This window comes from Saccopteryx leptura, chromosome 3, assembly GCF_036850995.1.
Source record: "Saccopteryx leptura isolate mSacLep1 chromosome 3, mSacLep1_pri_phased_curated, whole genome shotgun sequence".
NCBI lineage: Eukaryota > Metazoa > Chordata > Mammalia > Chiroptera > Emballonuridae > Saccopteryx > Saccopteryx leptura.
The window spans coordinates 284865254-284888514 of NC_089505.1; the positions used below are offsets into that span (position 1 = coordinate 284865254).

The 23261-nt window shown below is 50.4% G+C and overlaps 1 protein-coding gene across 3 annotated transcripts in view; it reads left to right on the forward strand.

Moving 5' to 3' along the window:
• The window catches only part of GALNT14 (polypeptide N-acetylgalactosaminyltransferase 14), a 218650-nt gene that overhangs the window by 131512 nt on the left and 63877 nt on the right, over nt 1-23261 (forward strand). The window contains exon 1 of one of the 3 annotated variants that reach the window (XM_066378575.1): nt 5437-5473. The exons of the other annotated variants lie outside the window; for them this stretch is intronic. The gene's annotated coding sequence lies outside the window, so the exon portion shown is untranslated. Of the gene's footprint in view, nt 1-5436; nt 5474-23261 lie in introns of those variants that run through there. 3 annotated transcript variants of the gene reach the window in all.

Sequence of the window (23261 nt, forward strand, 5' to 3'; positions counted from 1 at the left end):
CCCACTTCCAACCCTTGCCTCCCTGGGAACTCATGCAGTTGAAGTTACTAGGTAAGTCCCTTAATCCTTCTGTGAGGCCAGCCTCCTATATTAACTGCAAACTGACTTCATCCTGTGGCAATGCCTGATGCCCACCTGCCTGGTCTGACAGAGCCCTGGGACCTTCTTAGGCCCTGCATGCCCCAGGTCCGATCAGCTGTGACTGCTGGTGAACTACATTGGTAGACTAGGGATTCTCAACGGAGACTGACATTTTGGGCTGGATAGTACTTTTTTGTGGGGCTGTCCTGTGCACTGTAGAATTTTAGAAGCATCTCTGGCCTTTATCCACTAGCATACCCAAGTTGTCCAAACCAAAAATGTCTCTAGATATAGCCAGATGTCTCCTGGGGACAAAGTTGCAATGGAACCACTGCTCTCATGCCAGCCCCACTTGTTACACGAATTCTCAAGAGTGAAATGTAAACTCGCGTTCTCAGTCCCAGCAGCAGGGTGAGGCCTGCCTTCCCTGAAGGGCAGAGTCAAGCAGAGGCAGTACAGCCCAGGGGTTAAGAATACAGACTGGGATCAGATCACCTGTTACCAGGCCCGGCTGTGCTGCGGACTTAGCTCAGTGAACTCACCACTGCCTGGCTTCTCTGGACTGCAATTTCCTCTTTTGAAAAAATAAGGATAAAAATAACAGTAAGGATATGTACCTAATATGATTTTTTTTTTTTTTTGTATTTTTCTGAAGCTGAAAACAGGGAGAGATAGAGAGACTCCCGCATGCGCCCGACCGGGATCCACCCGGCACGCCCACCAGGGGCGACGCTCTGCCCACCAGGGGGCGATGCTCTGCACCTCCGGGGCATCGCTCTGTCAAGACCAGAGCCACTCTAGCGCCTGGGGCAGAGGCCAAGGAGCCATCCCCAGCGCCCGGGCCATCTCTGCTCCAATGGAGCCTCGCTATGGGAGGGGAAGAGAGAGACAGAGAGGAAGGAGAGGGGGAGGGGTGGAGAAGCAGATGGGCGCTTCTCCTGTGTGCCCTGGCCGGGAATTGAACCTGGGACTCCCGCACGCCAGGCTGACACTCTACCACTGAGCCAACCGGCCAGGGCCTAGTATGATTTTTGTAAGGATCACATAAAATATATCTAAAGTACTTACCTACTCCATAGTAAGTAGTTAAAAATTTCCATTGTAGTTACTATTACAGGGTAATGATATGCGCAAGCTGACACCGCAGCCTGGAAGGGAAGGGGAGGGCTCTCCTGAGAAAACTGAAGATGCTCAAGCAAGAGATGCAACCAAACCCCAGGAAGCCACAACATCACTTTTACCAAGAAGCTCCGACTGTAGCCCACTGTGTCTCCTACTGAGGAGCCACTCCTGGACCGGTAGCCATCAGCCTACACTGTACACCTGGTTCCTTTGTGGGACCCAAACCCTTTGATACAGGCTTTCTTCCCACTGGTCCACTCTTGTGTTCCCATCATGCCTTGCAGCTAAGGGTCTTCTAGTTATGACACCAGTTGCCCTCTAGGGGGAGTGATCTTTGATAATATCTACGGCAGTGCCTGTCTGTGATGGGGATTCAGTAAATGTTGAAAGGGGGAGTAAGACAGGAAAGACAGTTGACTACTCCCTCCCTTCTGCCTTATGTGCAAAGAGGAGAAGAGCTAGAAAAAGCCCCTTCCTGTTGCCCTTCCATCCTCAGGGCATGCAGATGAGGGATCTGGAGCACAGATTCAGTTAAAGGAAAAACGCTTTTTTCTTTAAAGAGTTCTCATTACTGAAAAGAGAAGAGGGAAGACACAGCCTGTGGGAGGGGTCTGAACTTATTAAATTTGCTTCCAATTTTCTCACCACAGTAATTGGATTCTGATTTATAGGACATGTTTGGACAGCGCCTGAAACAGAGAACTGTTAGCTGAGCATTAGGACCGAGGAGAAGGGTACCGGGGGGAGCTGCCTGGGGACCCAGCACTCCGCGGTACAGCAGTGGGGTGAGGCGGGCAGGAGGGGGGAGGCGGTGAAACTGGGTGAAAACTGTACTGACGGGAAAGCCTAGTGCGTTGGCAGCATGGAACGCCTGACAAGCAAGTCATGGCATGGTGTGATGGGATGGAAGAGGCCCCGGAGAGGTTGAGGGCTTCATTTCCTTGTATGGAACAGGACAGAGTCACTATTTTTCTCTTGGGCCTTTGTCCCATGGATCCCAGTACTTTGGAGGCAGCTGGTTTAACTGAGGAGGGGGGTAGGAGAGGATAAGACTGGGGCAGGCTTCAAACTCCACTTTCCCAGGGTTTATGGGGTCCATGGGGTAGGCAGTGAGTGGTGCCCATACCCAGGATGGTTTGGAAAGTGAGTGTCCACAGTTTCCAATGGGCCCCCTATTCCATTCATCCTTTGGGGTTAACAACATCCCCCCACCCACCCTACCCCTTCCATAATGTTGGACGTTTCCACAGTCTTGAGATCGAAACTGGGTGTCATCAGTCTTTTGACAGATGTTATCAAAGATCACTCCCCCTAGAGGGCAACTGGTGTCATAACTAGAAGACCCTTAGCTGCAAGGCATGATGGGAACACAAGAGTGGACCAGTGGGAAGAAAGCCTGTATCAAAGGGTTTGGGTCCCACAAAGGAACCAGGTGTACAACAGTGTAGGCTGATGGCTACCGGTCCAGGAGTGGCTCCTCAGTAGGAGACACAGTGGGCTACAGTCGGAGCTTCTTGGTAAAAGTGATGTTGTGGCTTCCTGGGATTTGGCTGCATCTCTTGCTTGAGCATCTTCAGTTTTCTCAGGAGAGCCCTCCCCTTCCCTTCCAGGCCCTGCGGTGTGGCTGGGTGCCCTTCCTCTTCCCTGTTCAAGTCATGGGACAGGAGAGGGGATGAGGTAGCCAGCAATGGCCTTCTGCACATCGCTGCTCCTCTCTTGGCTTTGTTTTCTCATCTGTAGTTGGACTCGAAGCTTTATCATTCTGTGAGTTGCCACACACTTGTAGATCCATTCACCCTCCTGTGGTCAGTCTTTTCCGCCCTGATATTTACCCAGGTATGCACTTTGCTGTTCTCCCTGCCTCAGTGTGAACGAAGCAATTGCATCTACATCACAGCATCCTGACCCTAAAATTTCCCCCTAACCCCACAATTCTGTTAGCACCGATGAAAGCTTCAAGTTCCAGGGCACTGCTTGGGTCCTGTGGGGTCACAAGGGTGAGTAAGTCATGGCCACTTATATCAGGGAGAGGGGGTGGTATGCTGTAAGTAACTGACAAGGTAGGGAAGAGGCAGAGTCTAGCTAGCAGGGGTCTGAGAAGATTTCCCAGAGGGGTTCTGCTGTCTGTAATCATTAACTGGCCCAATAAACAGTCTTTGTTTTCCAGTTGTCCTGCCCCCCACATCCTTGTGGCAACAGCTGCATCGGCCACCATCCAAGTAGCACATTAAACATCTGGCAGTCAAATGGGGTCAACACCTCTCTAGAAAGGGAAATATTTTGACAAAGCAAATGTATATTTTCATTGTCGCCCAGCAAGACTTATTACGGGGTTGCTTTGACGCAGGGGAGCGGGTAGCAGGGCGGACTGGGCCTAGGAGCCGCGGGCTTGAAAGGAATTAGAGCTGGGAAACCCCGTTAGGCGTTAGGTCACCTCCTCCTGGCCCAGCTGGTGTGATCGTCCCCCTCAGCACATTCTCCTGCCTTCGTCCAGTGCTGTGCTAAATGGTTCAGACAGTGGGATGCCTATCGCTGGCCTGGAGGGAAAATTCCACACTTCGCTTCATCTCACCAGGAAGACATTTTTCCTTTGCTCCTTTTCATCCTGGGAAATGAAGGGGCAGAGGCCCAGTCTCCGCTCGCATTTCTCCCTCCTTCTATTTACTTGGTTGGAATGGCTGCCAGAGATCATCATCGTTTCTCTCCTTGTACTCGTCACTTAGCAGAAATAGGATAAAAATCTTTACGGCTGGAGCGGCTAAGCACAAAAAATGTCCGTATTTCCTTGGGGTCAAGGCTATTCCACCAGCTCAGCACAGAGTTGGTGATTCCACATCAAGGCGGCAGGGGGTGGAGGGAAAGCCCATCGCAGACGCTTAGCTTTTACAAACAAGCTCCCCATCTGCTGCATCCCGGTCCCTCCTGTGCACCATTTCTCAGCACAGGAGCTTGTGAGCCTGCTGGCAGCGCCTGTGAGTGCACTTCCCTCCACGGCATCGCAGACTTCCAGGGACCTTTGGGAGAGAGCAGCCGGAGGAGTTTCTGAACATCCTGGAGAACTGTGTCTGCTGTCCCGGGCAGCAGTCTGTTTGGGTGCCACCAGGACCTTGAAGGGGTCCTTACCAGGGGGCGAAGAAAGACCACAAAGGCTGAGTAACAGGTGCCTTTGGGCCGGTGTTCTGTTTACTCCCAGTCCCCTGGGTCCTCACATACTGCCCCTCCCGCCACCACCTGCTCTGTGAGTTTCAGACAGATTTCCCAAAGAGACAGCACCTGACCCTTTAAAAGGGAAGGAGACAAGAAAACCTGCTGATGAGAATGCATCTGGACAGACTGCCTTAGCTAACGTTTTTTCACACCCTGTTTCCTAGTTAATTTCCACCAACTTTGATGTTGCATCGTGCACCTCATTCATTCACTCATTTTACTATTGACGTGCTCATTCACTCGCTCACCACATTTATTGAGCACCGACCACATGCCAAGCTGTATGCCAGGAATCGGTCCCCGTTCCCCAGTAGCTAATGGTCTGGTGAGAGAAATGCACCCAGGATGGATGCCTGATACCCGAATGTAAATTGCCATGAGCCATATCCCTGATTCTGGAGTTAATGCACAGACATCCTGCTCTCGATTTCCAAGCTCTCGTCTCCTACCCTGTTCCTGGTTTAGGTGTAGCTACTTCTGTCTTGGCCGTGGAGCAAACCATAAGAGTTAGGAGCTTTCCTGTTTAAAAAAAAAAAGAGAGAGAGAGAGAGAAAACAATATCAGGGGGCCTATGGAGAAGGAATTTGAACATGGAAGGGAGACAGAGGCCTTTGAAGATGGCATCTGGGCTGGACCTGGGAGAAATAGGATTTTAGTCAGGGGGAAGCGGTGAAACTGGGTGAAAACTGTATGGTGCTCCTTATTGAGAGAGCAGCATACAAAAGACAAGGAGGTGGAAGCCATAGTGTTTCGTAGGAGTCAGCTCAGTTTCCTTGGACTGTGAGGTGATGGATGGGAGGGACTGGTGGAAAATATTTCTGGAAGGCAAACTTGGGGTCATGTTGTGGCAAAGTCTTGAATTCAGGATAAGGAGCTTAGAGTTAATTCAGGAAACATTGGATCGCTTTGACTTTCATACTGTCATCGCCTCATAGAGATGCCCAAAGCAACACACTCCTGGCCAGCACCGCATTCTGGGACTCCTGCCAGGGGATGAGGACAAAGGCAGGACCGAGCAGAGCTGTGCCAGGCAGCAGTGATGGATCCCCTCCCCAGGAGGAGAGTGAGTATCAGGACAGTACTAGCTTGGCTGGAACTAGGGGCCCATCCTGGAGGATAGAGAGTGATATGAGATCTTGGCTTTAAGGCACTGGCATCCTCACAGTGGAGGTGTTGGGTGCTACACTGGATTGTTTGTTCTGAGGTAGAAGGGACGAGAAGCAAAAATTGGTCCTGAAGGAAAAGGAGCTGGTGGGGACCTAGAAAATGGGTCTGTCCCCCACCCCCAAATTAAGTGCTGGGTTTTAGGATTGAGTACCTAGTACTTGCCGTAAAGACCTGGGCAAAAGAGCAAGACTACTAGCAGATGAATCATGTACCTAGATAAGGAGAATCAGGCTCAGAGAGGTTAAGGGACTTGTCTAAGGTCACACAGCTAGTCAATGTTTGGCTGAACCTCAAAATCAAGTTTTCAGATTCTGTGTGTGTGTGTGTGTATTTTTATTCTGTCACAAACATAAAGCCCTTATTATGTCCCAGTTCACTGAGTGTGTGTGTGTGTGACTTGTGCTTGTGGGACAAGGAGAAGAGATGACACATAAGGATTCTGAGTTTCCTAATTTAGGTAGTTCCATATTTCTATTTCAGCTTTGCTTAGAGGGCACAGATATAACATATATCAGTTAGCTAACAGAGTCCATTGTCTTTTCTGGTGTTCTGTCACCAAGACCAGGTTCTGACGGGCAGTTAACCCAAGGAGAACCTAAGTGTCTTTGGAAGGTACTAACTGGCTTAAGTTCTGCGGGCAGATTTCCCTTCCTCCTCCCTGGGTTTGCCTCCTTTATTACACATTGCCTGAGGGAAGAGGCAGCAGAAAGATGTGGAAAGAGATAGAGAAGTATGTTCATTGCCCAGGATGGGAAACTGACTTGGAATTAAATAATTCCCATGAAAAATTCATCCTGAAAATTGGTGAGCATAAGACTATTAGCAATACATCAGCAAACACTCTGAATGCTTATTCTCATGGAGCTTATATTCCCAGTGAGCAAAGCCCCCCGCCTGTGACTGGGGACTGCCTGAGTGCCCTCCACAGGCCACCGGGACCTTCTCACCTGTGGCCCACACTGGGGGAGAATGTTTCTTTAAGCTAGCCTTGAAATTAAGCCCTGGCCTATGCACTCAGGGCCAGTAATGCCAATGGGGAGGTAGTATCATTTTTCCCTTCTCCAAATTTTCTTTAAAAAAAGAGTTGTTTGGGGAGGTGTGCACTTAAAAAGGTGGAAGGTGGCAGAGGAGACCCTCCACCTGCACTCGGAGTGTTCTCTAGTGCTGTGGGGAGGCCAGCGTGGCTGGATTCCCAGGGAAGGAGAAGGCAAAGGCATGGTGGAGGTTGGTTTTGGCCCTTGCCTATGCCATGGATTCTATTGAATTCTTCCAGTTGCATGGCTTTTGTAATATCGTTGCAAGACCAAACTATGCCCCAAGACTAGCATCTCTCTTCATCTTTTCTTAAGTAAGTAAACTTTGTATGAAAGTACCACATTCATATAGAAAAGTTCAAGCCTCATACATGGAGAGCTTGAAGATTTTGCCAAAGAGAGCACAGCCGTGTTCCTGCATTAAGCACCTTGATCAAGGACAAGAAGACTTAGTTTTCCAGAAGCTCCCCATGGGCCCCTGCCTCTATTCCCCACCGTAACTGGGCTACAGAAAGAGTAGCACCACATACCTCGAATGCCACCAGCTGGCGTTGCTTGTTGTTGAACTTCGTATATAAATGCAGTTACACAGGATGCACTCTTGTGTGCCTGGTTTCCCTCAAAATTATATGTATGAAATCCAGCCGGTGTTGCAAGACAGTGCCTTTTTTCTTGTATAATACTCCTCTGAGTGAATATATTGCAATTTCTATACCTCGTCTACTGTTACTGCTCATTTGGGATTTTTCCAGAGTGGGGCGCTTATGAATAGAGTTCCTATGACTAACCTCCTGCTTGTGCTTTGGTGAAGAGGTATACGTGTGTCTCTAGGGCGTATCTCTGGAAGCTTTTGGAGACCCTGTCAGACATCTAAGGAAGTGGTTTTACCCAGCCCCACTCACCTGCCGTGTAGGAGAGTCCCAGCTGCTCCCTTCTTTGTTATCTATCACTTGTGATTGTCTGTATTTTTCCATTTTAACCTTTTTAGAGGCTGAGTAGTGATATCTTATTGTGGCTTAACTTCGCCTTTCATAAGTTTATTGGCCACTTGAATACCCAGTAGAGGGAGTGTTCCGCCCCTTCTCTATACATCTTCCTGTGTCCTCTGCCCAAGTACCAAGCACAAAGCCTGACTGTTAGTCTATTTTCTCTTCTGTCCGTTCTCATTGTTTTGTCCCGTGCCTTGGCAGTGTGACAAAGTGGGGGGAGGGGGACAGCTATCCTGTCCCTGAGAAGACCTGCGTCCTGTCTAGGGCCTTGCCCGAACTCTCAGCAACCTGGTGTCCATTTCCTACCTGTAAGAAGAGGGAAGTCTCTGAGAGATGGTTATTAAGGTCACTTCCAGTTCTGTCTGTTGAAAATACTTCTGCAGAGAAAGAGGTGTGGGAACCGACTTAGTCACTGAATCGGATTGGAGGCTATTTCTAGATGCATGGCGTCTCCGGCTCAGCAGCGGCTCCCCTCCCCTCCCCCACGGCCTGGATTAATCCTTCCCCTCACACACTCCCTTCCCCACAGGAGGCGAGGGCCGGCAGGACCCTCCGCGCTGCCCTTTCCCACTGCTGCCTTGTCCACTTCCTCACAGCCTTCCCCACCGCCTCGTGCCTTCCACTTGGCAGAGGTCACCAGACACCCCTCCCAGCTTAAGTCACAAATGGAAGCTGGTGTGACACTGTCTCTGTGCTTATCTGAAGACCCCAAGATCTGTTCAACACAAAACAGCAGAGCTGTTTGCTCCCGGGGCTGGCATCTCACGTCGATGGCAGCCTGACTGCAGACGGGTGACCTGCCCACGTTTCGCAGCCTAGAGTAAGGAATTGGAACAGACAGGCTTTTCCCCTTTAAAACCCAGAACACTGTCATGTTTGGTTACCATATCCGCCCAGAGCCCTTGGCTTGGTGTGATATACCACCTGGGCCTGTAATGCCGGCAGACCTGGCCTGGGAAAGCCTGAGGCGGCTCCGAGCACCTGGGCTGATTCCTGAGCAAAAGGCTGACCCTTGCAGGAAGTCCTCGGAATAAAAATAGTCCCACCTTATAATTACATGAGACCTGACAAAATGATCTCACATGTCTTTCACACGATGTCCTCAGTAGCCCTGGGGGTGAGGGGGTCATGCTGTTTCACAGGGGAGGAAACTGAGGCCCAGGCAAGGTAACTAGTTAACGGGAGACTGGCTGTGTTTGCTGTGTGTGAGGCATCTCATTACTCAAACTCCCAGAGCCTGTTTCCTCACGGGAACAACGAAGGTGCCCAGGGTGGCTGTGAGGACGAGCAAATCCACAGTCCACGTCAAAGGCTGCGCCAGTCTTTGTCCTCTGGTGACACTCAGTGACTGTGTCAGCTGTGGTGATGAGGAGTAAAAGCAGTACTAGCATTAGCACGCGGGCCCTGTGATCTATTCACGGCTCCGCAGCAGTGGATAAAAGCAGGTCTGAGAGGCAGGGCAGAGAGGGTGACAGCTCCGGAGGAGAAAGGGGTGACGTGAATGAGTTTGGAGAGGTCCTGGTGCAGTGCCCTGCCCCCCACCTCTGAGTTGGGCTGTGCTCCAAGAACAAGGCGGGGCAGCGTTGGAGGGATCGCGGGCACGGAGCTTCCTGCCGCAGCCTCAGCAGTGGCGTAGCGAGGGGGCGGCAAGGGGGTCTGTCAGGCCCCGGGCGCCACACGCAGAGGGGTGCCGTATGGTCTCCACGACAAATAAGAAAAGTGTAGTATAAGCATAGCTAGGGGGGAGGGAGCACCTACAAAGTGTGGTGCCTGGACGCCAGTTATGTCCGCTAGGCCACTGAGCCTCAGCTCCTGACATGGAACGCTTAACTTGCCTGAACGTCACACTTACTTTAGAAACTAGAAGGCAGAGTGAGCAATGAAGCGATTGCGATGCCAGGCCTGTGAGATCCGTACTTTTACAGGGGCTGGGCGCAGAAGCCAAGGCTGGCAGAGGAGTGGTTTCAGGGCCGGGGGCCAGGACGTACAGATGTGTGTGACGGGTGACGGATGAAAAGAGCAGAGAGGAGCTGCCGCCGTGGGCGGGAGAGGCCGTGGGCGGGAGAGGCCGTGGGCGGGAGAGGCCGTGGGCGGGAGAGGCCGTGGGCGGGAGAGGCTGTGGCAGGGAGCGGCCGCCGTGCCAGACAGTGGGACGGAGCCTGCGATCGCAGGCCGAGCCCGAGGGCGGCTGCGGGCTGTGTGATGTGACAGGAGGAGGGCTCTGCTGAGCCAGCCTGGGTCCCAGCTGGGCCAGCAAGGGGCAAGATCAGCAATGCCTCTCGTGGTCATCCTTGGTGTTTCTGATACAACAAGAGGAGGCTCATATATTTGATTGGAGGTTATTGTATCCAGACAGCTCTCGCCTCCTGCCCTCACCTGACCCTCACAATGACCTTGAAGTAGCCAGAGCCACCATCGTTCCATCCTTGTCCTGCTTCCCCGCTCCTCCCTGTCTCTCCCTGATTCTTCATACAGACACATAAGCCTGTCTAGACCACCTGTCGAGACAGCAGGCACCCACCTTGCTCTCACCCCCCTCATCATCACCTCCTCACCTCCTCACCACCTGCCCAGCTGCTCACCTTTGACCTAAGCCCAAACCCTTGGGGTCCTGCTGTCTCTCATCCTCATTTTGTTGAGTCTGCCTTCGAGACAGCTCTTGACCCTTGACCTCGCCACCATGCTCATCTGCTGTCCCCTCTCGCCTGGGTGACTGCAGCAGCCGCCCGACTGCCCTCCTACTTGGCTCTGGCCCCGAACCCGTACTGACCCATCCTTCACACCAGTGGTGGGATTCAAATAATTTAACAACCAGTTCTCTACCCTAATGATCATTTTAAGTATAAAAAATTGATATACCGAGAGGTAGTTTATTATTTCATGCATTTAATACTTAAATAAGAACAATAAAAGAGGTACACAAAACTAGATTATGTTGTAAGAAAGAATTTTAAAATATTAATGAAGAAATGTTAAATAATACTTTAAAAAACAATAAAACTGTTATTTAAGATATGTCCATATTGCTTCTTTTTTTTTTGTGGCAGAGACAGAGAGAGGGACAGATAGGGACAGACAGGAAGGGAGAGAGATGAGAAACATCAGTTCTTTGTTGCAGCTCCTTAGTTGTTCATTGATTGATTTCTTATATGTGCCTTGACTGGGGGGCTACAGCAGACCTAGTGACTCCTTGCTCGAGCCAGTGACCTTGGGCTCAAGCTGGTGAGCCTTGCTCAAATCAGATGAGCCTGTGCTCAAGCTGGCGACCTTGGGGTCTTGAACCTGCGTCCTCCACATCCCAGTCTGATGCTCTATCCACTGCGCCACCACCTGGTCAGGCCATATTGCTTCTTTTTATTTTTTATTTTATTTATTCATTTTTAGAGGGGAGAGAGAGAGGGAGAGAGAGAGAGAGAGAAGAGAGAGATAGAGAGAGAGAAGGGGGGGAGGAGCTGGAAGCATCAACTCCCATATGTGCCTTGACCAGGCAAGCCCAGGGTTTCGAACCGGCGACCTCAGCATTTCCAGGTCAACGCTTTATCCACTGCGCCACCACAGGTCAGACGCCATATTGCTTCTTGATTGGCATCCTCACTTGTAATTTTTTCACCTGTGGACAGAATGAACATTACTACAGGTGCTTAGAATATGCTGTTGTACAGATGAACATTAAAAAAGAGTAAAGAATGAAAATTTGTGATTTCTACATTGGGTGGCTGCCCACGCACCCACCGTAGAGAGCACCCTGATCACCAGTGCCATTTTAACAACTGGTTCGCTGAACTCAACCAAAAATTAGGTATCGGTTCTGCCCAACCAGTGTGAACCGCCTGAACCCCACCACCACTTCACACTTCCTCCACGGAAGCTTCCAGGTGCAGACGCATTGCTCCCCATCTAACTCCAGTACCATCAGCTCACCCCTCCCCCGAGGCATGTCCACCCCCACCAAGCCCGGGGTTCATGCCTCCTCTTCTTGGCTGCTCTCTCAGTGCAGGCCCTTGGTTCTCTCAGGAATCCAGGCGGCAGGGTCCCCTCTCCAGGAAGGCACCTTGCCTGCTCAGGCTGAGTTCAGTCGCTGCTCCTCACTCCCACGCTCACCTCTCAGCAGCACCTGTACCGTGAGCTGCGAGCTTCTGTTTGCTTTCCCTCTCCCCTCTGAGGCCTTGAGCGGTTGGGACAGGGATGCTGGCTTATCCTTGGGTCTCCCTCCCAAGCCCCGCACAGTACCTGGTGCTCAGACTCCTCACCAGTACCAGCTGAGTGAATATGGACCAGCGAGCACCTCTCTGGATTTATTCTCAAACTACCTTCTGAAAACACCAGCGCTTGGGAGTGCAGGCATGGAAATGAATCCTCAGAACAGAGGGAGAAGATCAAATCAAGGGAAATTTAAAGTGCCTTCACTCAGCAGAGAATTCTCTGTGTTAGCACATAAATCCAAGACCATAATCAGCCAACATTTATTGATCAAACTATCCCCCTGATGTGTGGTAGGCACCTTATATATGTTCTGTCAGTTAAGCTCACAGCAGCTGTACTATGATCCTGGTTTTAGAGATGAGGAAATCGACTCCAGGCAGTTGAGGACCTTGCCCAGAGGAACGTCATGTTGAAGAGTGGCCCCCGCCCACAGAGAAGACAGCACAGATGCAGAGAGTGGTATAACCCCAGGCAGTCCCATGAGAAGTGCAATAGAAGAAGCCAACTTGGGCCAAACATTGCACAACAGTTACGATGTCGGCAGCCCGGGGAAGGGAGGTGGCAGGACGGGAGCCAGGTGGAGGCTGTGGCTTGGGGCAGGAACAGGGGGGTGAGGGCCTGCGTGAGCAGGGTCAGAAGACTCGGCCAGGGAGCTCTGCGGCAGGGCTGGAGGCTTAGCCTGATGGGGGGGGGGACCACTGAAGAAAGGGAGGGTTATATGTGTGAAGCGGTGTATTATGAAGTTAATGTCAAAGATGGGGAGGAAGGAAATGGAGGGGAGGGTCTGCAGCCAGGAAGAACAGTCAGAATGTTGTTAAAGTCCGGCAGGCCATGGGCGTTGGCCCGATGGAAGCGAAACTAAAAGGGGGTGATGATGGTGGCCGAGTTTGGTGCCAGACTGACTCGGGGACGGATTGACCAGAAAGGTGCAGGAAGATGTGGGAAGCCATTCCTCTTCACCTCCCCCCCCCCCAAGACCTTCCAGAGGGGCACACCATTGTGATGAAGAGACATGGGGTCTGGCCCTCCGCCAGACCATGTCTGCGCTCAGTGTGCTGGGGCTGGTGACGTCCCTGAAGTCACTAGGCCGCAAGGCTTATCTCAGCTGCTCTCAGGTTGGGGGACTTTCCCCCATTGTGTAAAAAGAGGGAATGACTCTTCTCTAATGCTTTAGTAAAAAGGCCTGAAAAATATCAGGAAACAGCTCAGGGACTATCAACGGGAGAAATCATTCTTTAGCAAGAGATGGATTGTACAGATTCAGGATTTTCCACCTTTCCAGAACCTTCCAGCAGGAAGCCCTTCAGACCAAAGTCAGAGAGAAAGGTCAGTATGAAATAAAGGTTTGCGAGCCAGTGAGTCGTATGATCATCAAAGGTCGTTCTAGTGGAACGCGTGAGGGCACCGAGCTGGGGGCCAGACCGTCTGGTTTTACTCTGAGGCCCTGCTGCTCACTGGCTGTGACGTCACAGTCTTCTCAACGGGAGAGGCGGAATCGCGGCATCGACCCCAGAGAATTTGCGGATTTAAAGCTCTTGAAGACTGCCTGAGGCATGGTGAGGGCTCAATAAATGTTATCTATTATTACTACTGCAGAATGTGACTCGAGCAGGCTAAAATAAGACTTGAAGGAGTGAGTGCTAGTCTCAGACACTGAAGAATCTTCTTCAGGAAACATTTCACAATGAGCCTTGGCCCATCTCCACACTTGGGGCCAGATAGACTCAGCTTTTGCCTTTTGAGAACACTCCCCCCTGCATGTGCACACACGCACTGTACTCGTGCACAGAGGTACACACAGCTGCTACCTGGGTGGTGCTTGGTGCCACCCAACACAGGTCCTGGTGGCATCCCCCAGAGAAGCCTCTTTGCAGCTTCCCGAGGGCAGATGATCTTCGTGGGGAGAAGGCACTACCACCTCCACAGTTTTCACCAAACCTCTCCCGCTTGCCTCGAAGGGGCTAGTCAACATAAAGTTTTGTTGTCAGGAGAAACGGCCCTGGGGTCAGGCTGGCAATGGTCAGTTCTAGGAGGGTCTCCGTGCAGCCAGAGACGTCTGCAGGTCAGAAGAAAGCTCAGGTTGCCGTGATAACGTGGACAGAAGGGCAGGAGAAAATATGGGGCCAGAGATTGGAAAACCATGCCTGCTCGTTAGCACCAGCAGCACCAAGGAGAGAGTTGGGGCTGCTGGTTCCAGAGCAGAGTGGAGGTGGCCTGTCTTTGGGTTCAGCATCCATGCTGTCTGCGGAGCATGGTCAGACCCAGGCTCGTCGTCATTCGTGGCACAAACCCTACAGGCCAGTTAGTGAGTTAGTGCTGAGCTGATCCATGGAGATGGGAAAGAGGACCACAAGAGAGGTTTTCTTAAAGCTAAATTTTATCATTTAATGGATTTTCAGTTACTCAGATTGCGGCCTTTTCTGGTGTTTAAATACCCTTTTTCGAAATAATAATAAAACTAGACAATGGGGTTTTTATAATATGTTCTTTCCTACAGAGTAAAATGCTACAAGCAATAGTCTATGATTTTGAAATTTTATTTTACATATACAGAAGAACCCAACATCTAGAGACCAATGTCTGACATTAATATTCAGATTTTAAGTTGGATTATATACAAGCCAAGGTTCAGGAATGACCTAGGACAACAGTGTCTAAGAGAAATTGATGTAAGCCTCATCTGTAATTTAAAAAATTTTAGTAGTCACATATTTAAAAGTAAAAGAAATAAGTGAAGTTAATTTTAATCATATATTTTATTTAACCCAATATACCCAAATCATTTCAACATGTAAGCACTGTAAAAACAATTGCTGAGCTAGTTTGCATTCTTTTTTGTATGAAGTCTTTGAAATCCTGTGTCTTTCACACTTACTGCATATGTCCATTCCGACTAGACACGTCTCACGTGCGTACATGTGGCTGGTGGCTAGTGGCTACCAGTTTGGACAGAGCAGGTCTGGGAGAAGAGAGTGTTGAACCGTAGTCTGCAGTCCTATCAGATAAGATTCAGTCTCTCCTGTCTTACTGCATCTTTTATCATCCCTAGGAGTTTGGTATATGAGAGGAACACCCTGGCCTTTTAAGCACAGCCAAATAGTTCCAATGCAACAGAGAATGGGTCAGAACTCTTCACAGGTACCCTGTGACTGTGCCAGATATCTTCTGGGACAGCCTTAGCCCCATGCTACCTGTCCTGGCCACCGTGGTTTCATACTCCCAACTTCCGTTTTGGTGACTTGTTTGGCTTCTCTTCTTTGTATGACTGACCTTGGTACCTCGCTCAGCTCACAGCTCTGTTGCTCCTGTGAGCTGGAATCACCCATAACTTAGCAAGGGACATTTTGCCCTGTGGCTTTGCCCCCATGGAAGCCTCCCCTGCTCCCTCCCTCACTCATTCTTCAGACATTTATTATAGGTCTGCTGTGTTTAGTCACTGTGCTGGGTACTCACTGAGGTTACAACAATACAAATGAATCCTTGTCTTCATTACAGCTGGCAGAGGAGAAAGAAAATGAAATTCACAAGACTTGGCAACGGCTTTCACGGATGAGGTGAATGCAGGGTCTTAGGGGAGCCCCTTGGAAAAGCCTTGGGAGATCAAAAAATGCCCCCAGGGGAAATAACGTCCCAGCCAGGTTTAGAAGAGGAGAAAATAGCCCAGCTTGGAAGAGAGGAGAGTGCGTTTCAGACACAGGAGAGGGAGGCAGAGCCCGCACAGGTCCAGTGGGAGAAAGTGGGTGAGGCAGAGCCGGGCTGGAACTTGGAGGATGTGAAGAGAGGAGTGAGAAGTGGTCCCGGGTCACTGGGATGATAAGCCGTGATTAGGAGATTCGACTTTATTTTGTGAGAGATTCGGACGGTGTTGAATGGTGTTAGAGATTTGCAGTTTGGAAATCTGCAATCATTCCAGCGCCAGCGTGCAAGATATAGATGGGAAGGGGATAAAGCCAGCTAGACGTGGCTGCAGTAGTCCATGAAGACATGATGATGGAGAAATAGCCAGGTCGGGAGATAAGGACGAATGATCGACAGGACCAGGTGTAATTAGATTGGGTGTGGACGAGGGAGAGGCAGGATTTGAGACTATCTCTTGGGTTTGGGCACAGGATAGAGGATGAGGTGGGGAACAAGGAAGAGTCAGCAGAATTGGCCTGTGTGTAAGAAGCCAAGTGTGTGGAGAGGTCACCTCAAGGGGACGTGCAAGGGAGGATGCCCATCAGGATTAGGGTTGGGTTATGGTCATTAGCAAACAGAAGGGAAATTGAAGGCTTGGGGACAAGTTAGATAATCCAAAGAGAAGGAAGATTGAGAAGAGGATGGCTTACGAGAGAATCCTTTTTTTGGGAAAAACCAGCATTTCAGATGAGGGAAAGAACAAGAAGACCGTAAGGAAACAGCTTAAGAGGAGAGCCATGCTAGGGAGATTTCACCGGAGCCAAGGGGAAAGCACTAAGCATTTAATAAACTGGATGACCCTCAGTGTCAAGTGCTACAGAGATGACAAGTCAGATAAAGACGGAAACGTTTCCATTGGGTTTAGCAACATAGAGGAGTAATAGGGAACTTGGTGGGTATATATGGGGGGAAGAGGGTACTAACAGGGCCCGGGAAGGCAGAGGTGGCCAGTACTCTGTGTGGAGAGGAGCCTGGGACCTCTCTGTACTGTCTGACAGGGGCCCCCCCAAGCCTGAGTGCTTTAAGGAAACAGCAAGTTCAATTCAAAGAATGAGATCTTAGCTCTGCCACTAACAGGGCGTCCTTGGGCAGACCAATTCACTGCTCTGGGCCTCAGTTTCCCCATACATAGAAAAAGAAGGAAACTAGAACCCCTGTATTCTAAACCTGTGTCCAATGTCATTCTCTTTATTTTATCAGGATGTTAAATGCTAGGTTTAACCTAATCTATATCTGGTAAATACTTGGGTTCCCATTATGTGCAAGGGTGGGAGAGGACAGGTTTTGAGGTCAAAGCTTGGTAAACAGAAGGCCAGCTGACATCTCAGAACCTTGAACAAGTTGATGTGATTGGTAGATCACCAAAAGGGTGACCTGGTATTTTTCCAGTATTTTTCACTTGTGAAGTTATCTGACTCTTATACACGTTATTCACAGAGAGAGCACGGACTTGTCCTGGCGACACTGTCAGCAGCTCACGCGGTAGGGACTGCCTGACCAGATGACCTCTGTGGTCCCTTCTGGGCCAGGGTTGCAGCAACCCAGGATTTGATGCTAAAGAGAAAAGGTCTTCCAGTTGCTGCGGGCTGCAAAATAGAGGCAGAGACCGAGCCTTTAGGGGTCTCCTATATCACAGGGCCCCCCTTCCCTAGTTAGCTTTTCAGTTTGTCACCAAAGACCCCGGGCCATTTTTACATTGCCAGGAACATGGGCTTGCAGAGCTGCCTTCTGGGATCCCCATTCTGATCTACAGCCTGCAGTTAATTCATCTGACGGGGAAGTGCCCTAGAACTGTCATACTGTAAAAATCACAAGCAACTGGAAGTAGGTGTCTAAGAAATCCAGGAGGGTCCTCTGAAGGGTCAGCAGTAAACTGTGAACCCTGACCCAGCCTGACACATTCAACCAAGACTCTGGTGGTGGTCAGTACGGGGAATGCATTTGTTTTTTGTTTGTTTGTGGGGTTTTTTTGTACTTTTCTGAAGCTAGAAACGGGGAGAGACAGTCGGACAGACTCCCGCATACGCCCGACCGGGATCCACCCGGCACGCCCACCAGGGGCGACGCTCTGCCCACCAGGGGGCAATGCTCTGCCCCTCCGGGGCGTCGCTCTGCCACGACCAGAGCCACTCTAGTGCCTGGGGCAGAGGCCAAGGAGCCATCCCCAGCGCCCGGGCCATCTTTGCTCCAATGGAGCCTCGGCTGCCGGAGGGGAAGAGAGAGACAGAGAGGAAGGAGGGGGGGGTGGAGAAGCAGATGGGCGCTTCTCCTGTGTGCCCTGGCTGGGAATCGAACCCGGGACTTCTGCACGCCAGGCCGACGCTCTACCACTGAGCCAACCGGCCAGGGCCGGGGAATGCATTTGTTGATCTAAACAGGCCTGCCCTGAAACCACATCCCCTGTCAGATGGCCTTGTGTTCATGGAAGGGAGGGGTGTCTGTGATACCATTTAGGTCTTTTTCTCTCTCTTTCTTTTTAACTTTTTAGACTGGGTATGTTTTTTTTTGTTTTTGGGGTTTTTTTTTTTGTCTGTTTTTAACATTTTAAAATTAACTTATTTTCCAATTACAGTTGACATACAATATTATATTAGCTTCAGGTGTACAACAGGGATTAGACATATATATTTTATGAAGTAATAGCTCTGATAAGTTTTGTACCCATCTGACACCATACATATTTATTACAACATTATTGTAGGTCAGCCTTTCTTAACTGGACTTCTGCAAGAGAATTAAGCCTTAAAGCCTTAGGATGTCCATTGTCCAAATGAATTAACTTCTCCTTCATGCATGTAGAAAGGTAATAGGTATCTACCATCCATGGGAGAGGTGAGAAGACAGTCACTCAAATAATTCTCTATATAGTGTGGTTCATATTAGGGACCCGTAAGGGAGCTGAATCAGTAAAGACTGGGACAGATCCCAAAGGCACTGCTGAGGAACTTCCCTTTGTATCTAGGGGCTGCAAGGCATCCCATACCTAGCGTCATCTTGTGACATGGGGGCCACCAGGAGTGAATGAAGGGGCCTTTGGGGACTCTGGGAGACCCTGTCGGGAGAGTCACATGTAGTTGCATAGCCCTTCCTCCAAGGGCCCGAGAGAATCTACTTTTGACCCCAGGGGAATGAGAAACCTGGTAGACTTAATTTGTTTGCTTTTTTTTTTTTTTTTTCCTTGTAGCTAAGAGTGCCTGTATGCATTGTCTATCTCTGCATAACAAATTACTCCAAAACTTACTGGCTTAAACCAATGATGATGTTTATCATCTCACAGTTTCTGTGGGTCAGGAATTCAGGAATGGCTCAGGTGGGTCCTTTACTTCAGGGTCTCTCCCAGGCAGCACTCAACGTGTCGGCCAAAGCTGCAGGCGTCTCAGGGCATGGCTGGCGTGGACCCTCTTCCGAGCTCCCTCGTGGCTGCTGGCAGGACTCAGCTCCCACAGGCTGGTGACCAGAGGCCCTGCTCAGGCCCTTGCCATGTGGGGTTCCCCTGCGTGGCAGCTTGCCTCACCCAACCATGCACGCCAACAGGACAGAAACACAGTCTTTGGTAACCTAATTATTAATACAACAGTGGCATCCCATCGTGTGAGCTGTGTCCTGCTCCTCGGAAGCAAGCCACCAGGTTCAGCTCACACTCAAGGGGAGGAGCTCACAGGAGCCGGCGGGGACTAGAGAGATCATCAGCTGCCTGTCACTGTGCCCAACTAACTTCCTGTGCAGTTCACTGCCCTGCCCTGTCCCACTTAAACCTTCCCACGATCCTGGACTTTAATAACATGTTCAGCAATTCAGAATGTGGCAGGGTCGTGGAATAGCTTAGCTCACTATTATTTTTAAGTGTCTTTTATGAGATGGAGGATTTCTGTAATACTAAGGGAGGGCAGCTGTTGAATAGAGAAACAGGGCCCGTATATGTTTCTGAGGATGAGCAAATTAATCTGCATGTGAAATCCCAGAAAAATTGACATAAAATAAAAATTTTATGTCTTACAGTGTGTCAGTGTTGCCCATGAAATGAGATTAAAAGGAATTTCTGATTTTACAGTTATTGTAGGTTTTAGACTGACTGCTTGTGTTGTTTTTCTCTTCTAAAGAGTGGAGTCTGAACCCAGAGGCCAGTCCCAGATGTGGCACTTTATGGTTTGTGGTTATCTTTCTTTTCGTCATAGCCGAGAGCAGGCTTCTTTACGCTGAGCTGAGCTGGGAATGCAGTCGGTGTTCTCAGCTCTACAAACTAAATCCATTCTAAAAGCTGGCAGCAAGCTCACTGTGCCTGACCTCAGGGAACTGACTTTTCCTTTCTCATCCTTTCTTCCCTACCTCAGTTTTGGTGGCAGGGGGGCTGAGGGGAGGAGACGGTTGTCTCCATGAAGCTTCTCCAGGGCTAGAGCAATGGCCTAGGGAGACAGGCGGAAGTGGAGGAAGGAGGGAAGAGGTACCCTGCCCTCCCTGCATCTGGGAAGCCACAGACTGTTGCTTCCCCAGGGACAGTGTTTTCAAGGAAACTACCCCACTTTATGTCTTGTGTCTGTGTTTCCCTTGGCTTTTGTGGCCACAGAGTTTGGGAAGCGGAGCACATGGTAAAGATAACCCATTCATTCCTTCTGCCTGGGTCTGAGCTCTGTGGCATACACCTGAACTCCAGGAACTGGAGGGACGAACCATAGCTTCCTGTTTGGGGACAGATGTTCATTAACAGACCCCAGAGAGAGGCCTCATGGAAATCACACCTCCACTCACCTGTCCCGCCTCCATCTGGGCAGCAAGTAGGGGCTCCTGTTAGCATGTCCCTGGGCCACTCAGCAAGCAGTTTCCCCATCTCCCCATTGCTAGTCAGGGGTGACAGCCTGTCCCTCCCTTCTGGGTAGGTCACTGCAACTGCTGAATTCCAGAGCTCAGTAGAAACCGCTCTTGGTGTGGTGATTCGAGTGTGGCCACATGGTGTGCTTGGAACAGTGCTGGCATGGGGATATTGTGGCATGGCGACAGGATGTCCAGCAGGCCTGGGGTCACTAGCTGCAGTGAGTGACTTAACTTCCTTCTGCCTCAGCCTTGTTATGAGTGAATCCATTAAACAGAAGCACCTCATAGGGCTATTGTGAGCATTAAAAGGTGCTCAGTACAGTTCCCGGGAGTAGGGATCACTAAGAAGTAGTTTAAAAACATTCTGTGCTGTGAGTGTTTTCACCTGTGTAAACCAGAGAGCTCAGGCGACGTTACTGCCAGGCCCCCAGGGATGAAGCTTTGACCCAGTGTGTCCCGCCCCCGCCATGTCGGATTTACGTTATTATATATACTATGCTGTGTGATCTTTGCGTGACCCTTCCTCTTTCTGTAACTGCCCTTGGTCTCCCCTCCGGGACGCCAGAAGCCCTTCCAGAGTCTGTCTTCTCAGACTCGGAGCCATCGTTCGTTCTGGAGGAGCCAGAGCGGCCTCGCTTCACACGCACGTTTCAGCAATAACAGCGACGCTCTCCTCTCTGCTCTGAGGTTGTGGAGGCTGCCTCGCCATCACTCCCTCCTGACTCCATGCTCGAGAATAAAATCCCAAATGTTTATCCTTTATGACCACTCCTTTTCTTCCCTAAGGGCAGCATTCTGTACAAGGAAGACTATGTCCAGGAGTCAGAGGACTTGCGTCCTCGCCCCAGCAGGGTCACTGGGGCCCCTGCTGCTCATTGAGAAAGTAGGCGTGATGATCATCATAACATTCTGTTCACGGGTTGCTGCCAGTTTAATGAGCTTGTGCAATGAAATGAAAGGCATGTGCACAGCATTCCATTTCTGTGATAACTGACGGAGATCCTCGCTTCGTGAGGCTCTGACATGGCCGTGTTTGCACAAGCTCAGGTGCAGGGGCAGGGTGGGGCTGGGCAGGGAGCCGCGATCCACTGGTGGAGAGATGGAAAGAGATGATGAAAGGAGAAGCTCCCACCCTGGGCCCGGGGTTAGCATCTCAGACCTCTCTCGGGAGCAGCCTCTGCCAATAAGTGGCACTGAACACTCAAGAAGTTGGTGGTTCAGGAAGCACTTTGAGACCCAGCTGAACTTAAGGAAATCAAGAGTCTTAGTAGAATCTTTCTTTAAAGGAACACAGGAAACCACACGTGGAAAACCAGCTCAGAGGAGCGTGCATTATTCAGGAGTTTCTGCGGCAACCAGGCGGCAGCGGGGCTGGCATCTGCCTCTCGGCACAGCGGTGCTTCCCGCCCTTCCTCCCAGTTCCACCCCCACGCCTCCCGGCCCTGCTCACTAGCTCTTCTCTCCCGAAAACCTCTGAGTCTTTAATAAATTATAAACATGCTTTCTGGTCCGTCTGCCGGCGCCGGGTCTCGGTGTTGGCAGACTTTTTTATTCCCCTCGAGTCCCTAATAGATCTCGCGGCTTGATTAATCTTTTAGATTGCTCTTGCAGAAAGCCGGCTCCCCTCACTGCGTCCGGTTGTAAGGATTTTTCCCAGCCCTTGGCTTTGTTGCTGCCAGTGGTCAGTGCTCATTCCTAAACGGGACTATCGCCCCTCCCCTCGGTCCTGGGAGGGGCAGGGGGCTCATGCACAGGACTTAAGCAGGTGGTCCCCTGACCCCCAGCACCAACCCCTCTAGCTCCTGTACCTTTCCAGGGTGAGTTCACAGAGGGACTCAATACCAGGTGAGAAGCCACGGGGCCTGGGTTCAGCTCATCTCAGTCACTGCAGGTGTGGGACCTTGAGCGAGCTTCTGAGCCTTGGTTGTCCTCGTCTGTGGTGTATAGGTTCTCAGAGGCTGTCATGATGGTCAGATGAGACAAAGAATAACTCTAGGTACTGTGAGCTGTGAGCAGGGCCAGAAGGCAGATAGTGCTGAGTCCCATGAGCCAGGATGCCTGCACCTTTGAGGTCTGAGGCCCTGGCCTGCTGCCTGACCTCCCAAAGCCTATGCATGCTTAATGTGCTTACAGGATTCCTGCCCAGACTGGAAGAAGAGCCTCCATCCTCTAGGTACAGAAGCCAGAGGGGGCTGAGGTCCAGGACCCAACCCATCCATGCCTGTTATGCCTCAAATTTCTACCCAGTTTAGGAGATTGAACTGGGCCATCTCCAAAACCCCTTCCTTTCCTGAATGATGAGTTTGTGGTTCTAATTCAGAAGTGCCGAACTGGAGGCTGGTTCAGCCCCAGTCATGATAATAATTCTAGCTGCTGTTTACTCAGCAGCTGCAAAACACCAGGTGTTTTGCCTGCAGAATTTGTGGTCTTCAGAACAAAGTTGGAAAGGAGGCATTTGTCCACATTTTATAGGTGACAACATTGAGAAGGTAAATGGAGTGCCCACGGGCACACAGCCAGTGTCCGACAGATCCAGGATTCAAATGGACATCACAGGTCAGGTTCCTTTCTGTGACGTTGATGCTGCCTCCTTTGCTCTCTCCTCCTGCGCTGTCCAACCCCTTCGCCCACTGTTGCATTGGATAGACCACCAAAGAGGCCTTTCCAGCCTGTGCAAGACCTGGCTCCACCAGTGGAGGAGGAGTCTGCAGATTTGAACTAAAAATAATGAGTTACTATTTGTCAAGACTCTATTAATAATTGGTGGGTAAGGGTGGAGATCTACAAGTTAAAAATTGTCTCCACTTTCCAGATGAAGAAACTGAGACTTAGAAAAGTAAATCCCAGCCACACAGTTAAACCTTACCTGCAGAATATCTGTGACATTCCATTCCAATCAGCCTTGCTTACTGAGTGTCAGCTCTAATCAAAGCTTTTGATTGCTGATGCTGTGATACCCTTTACCAGGAGA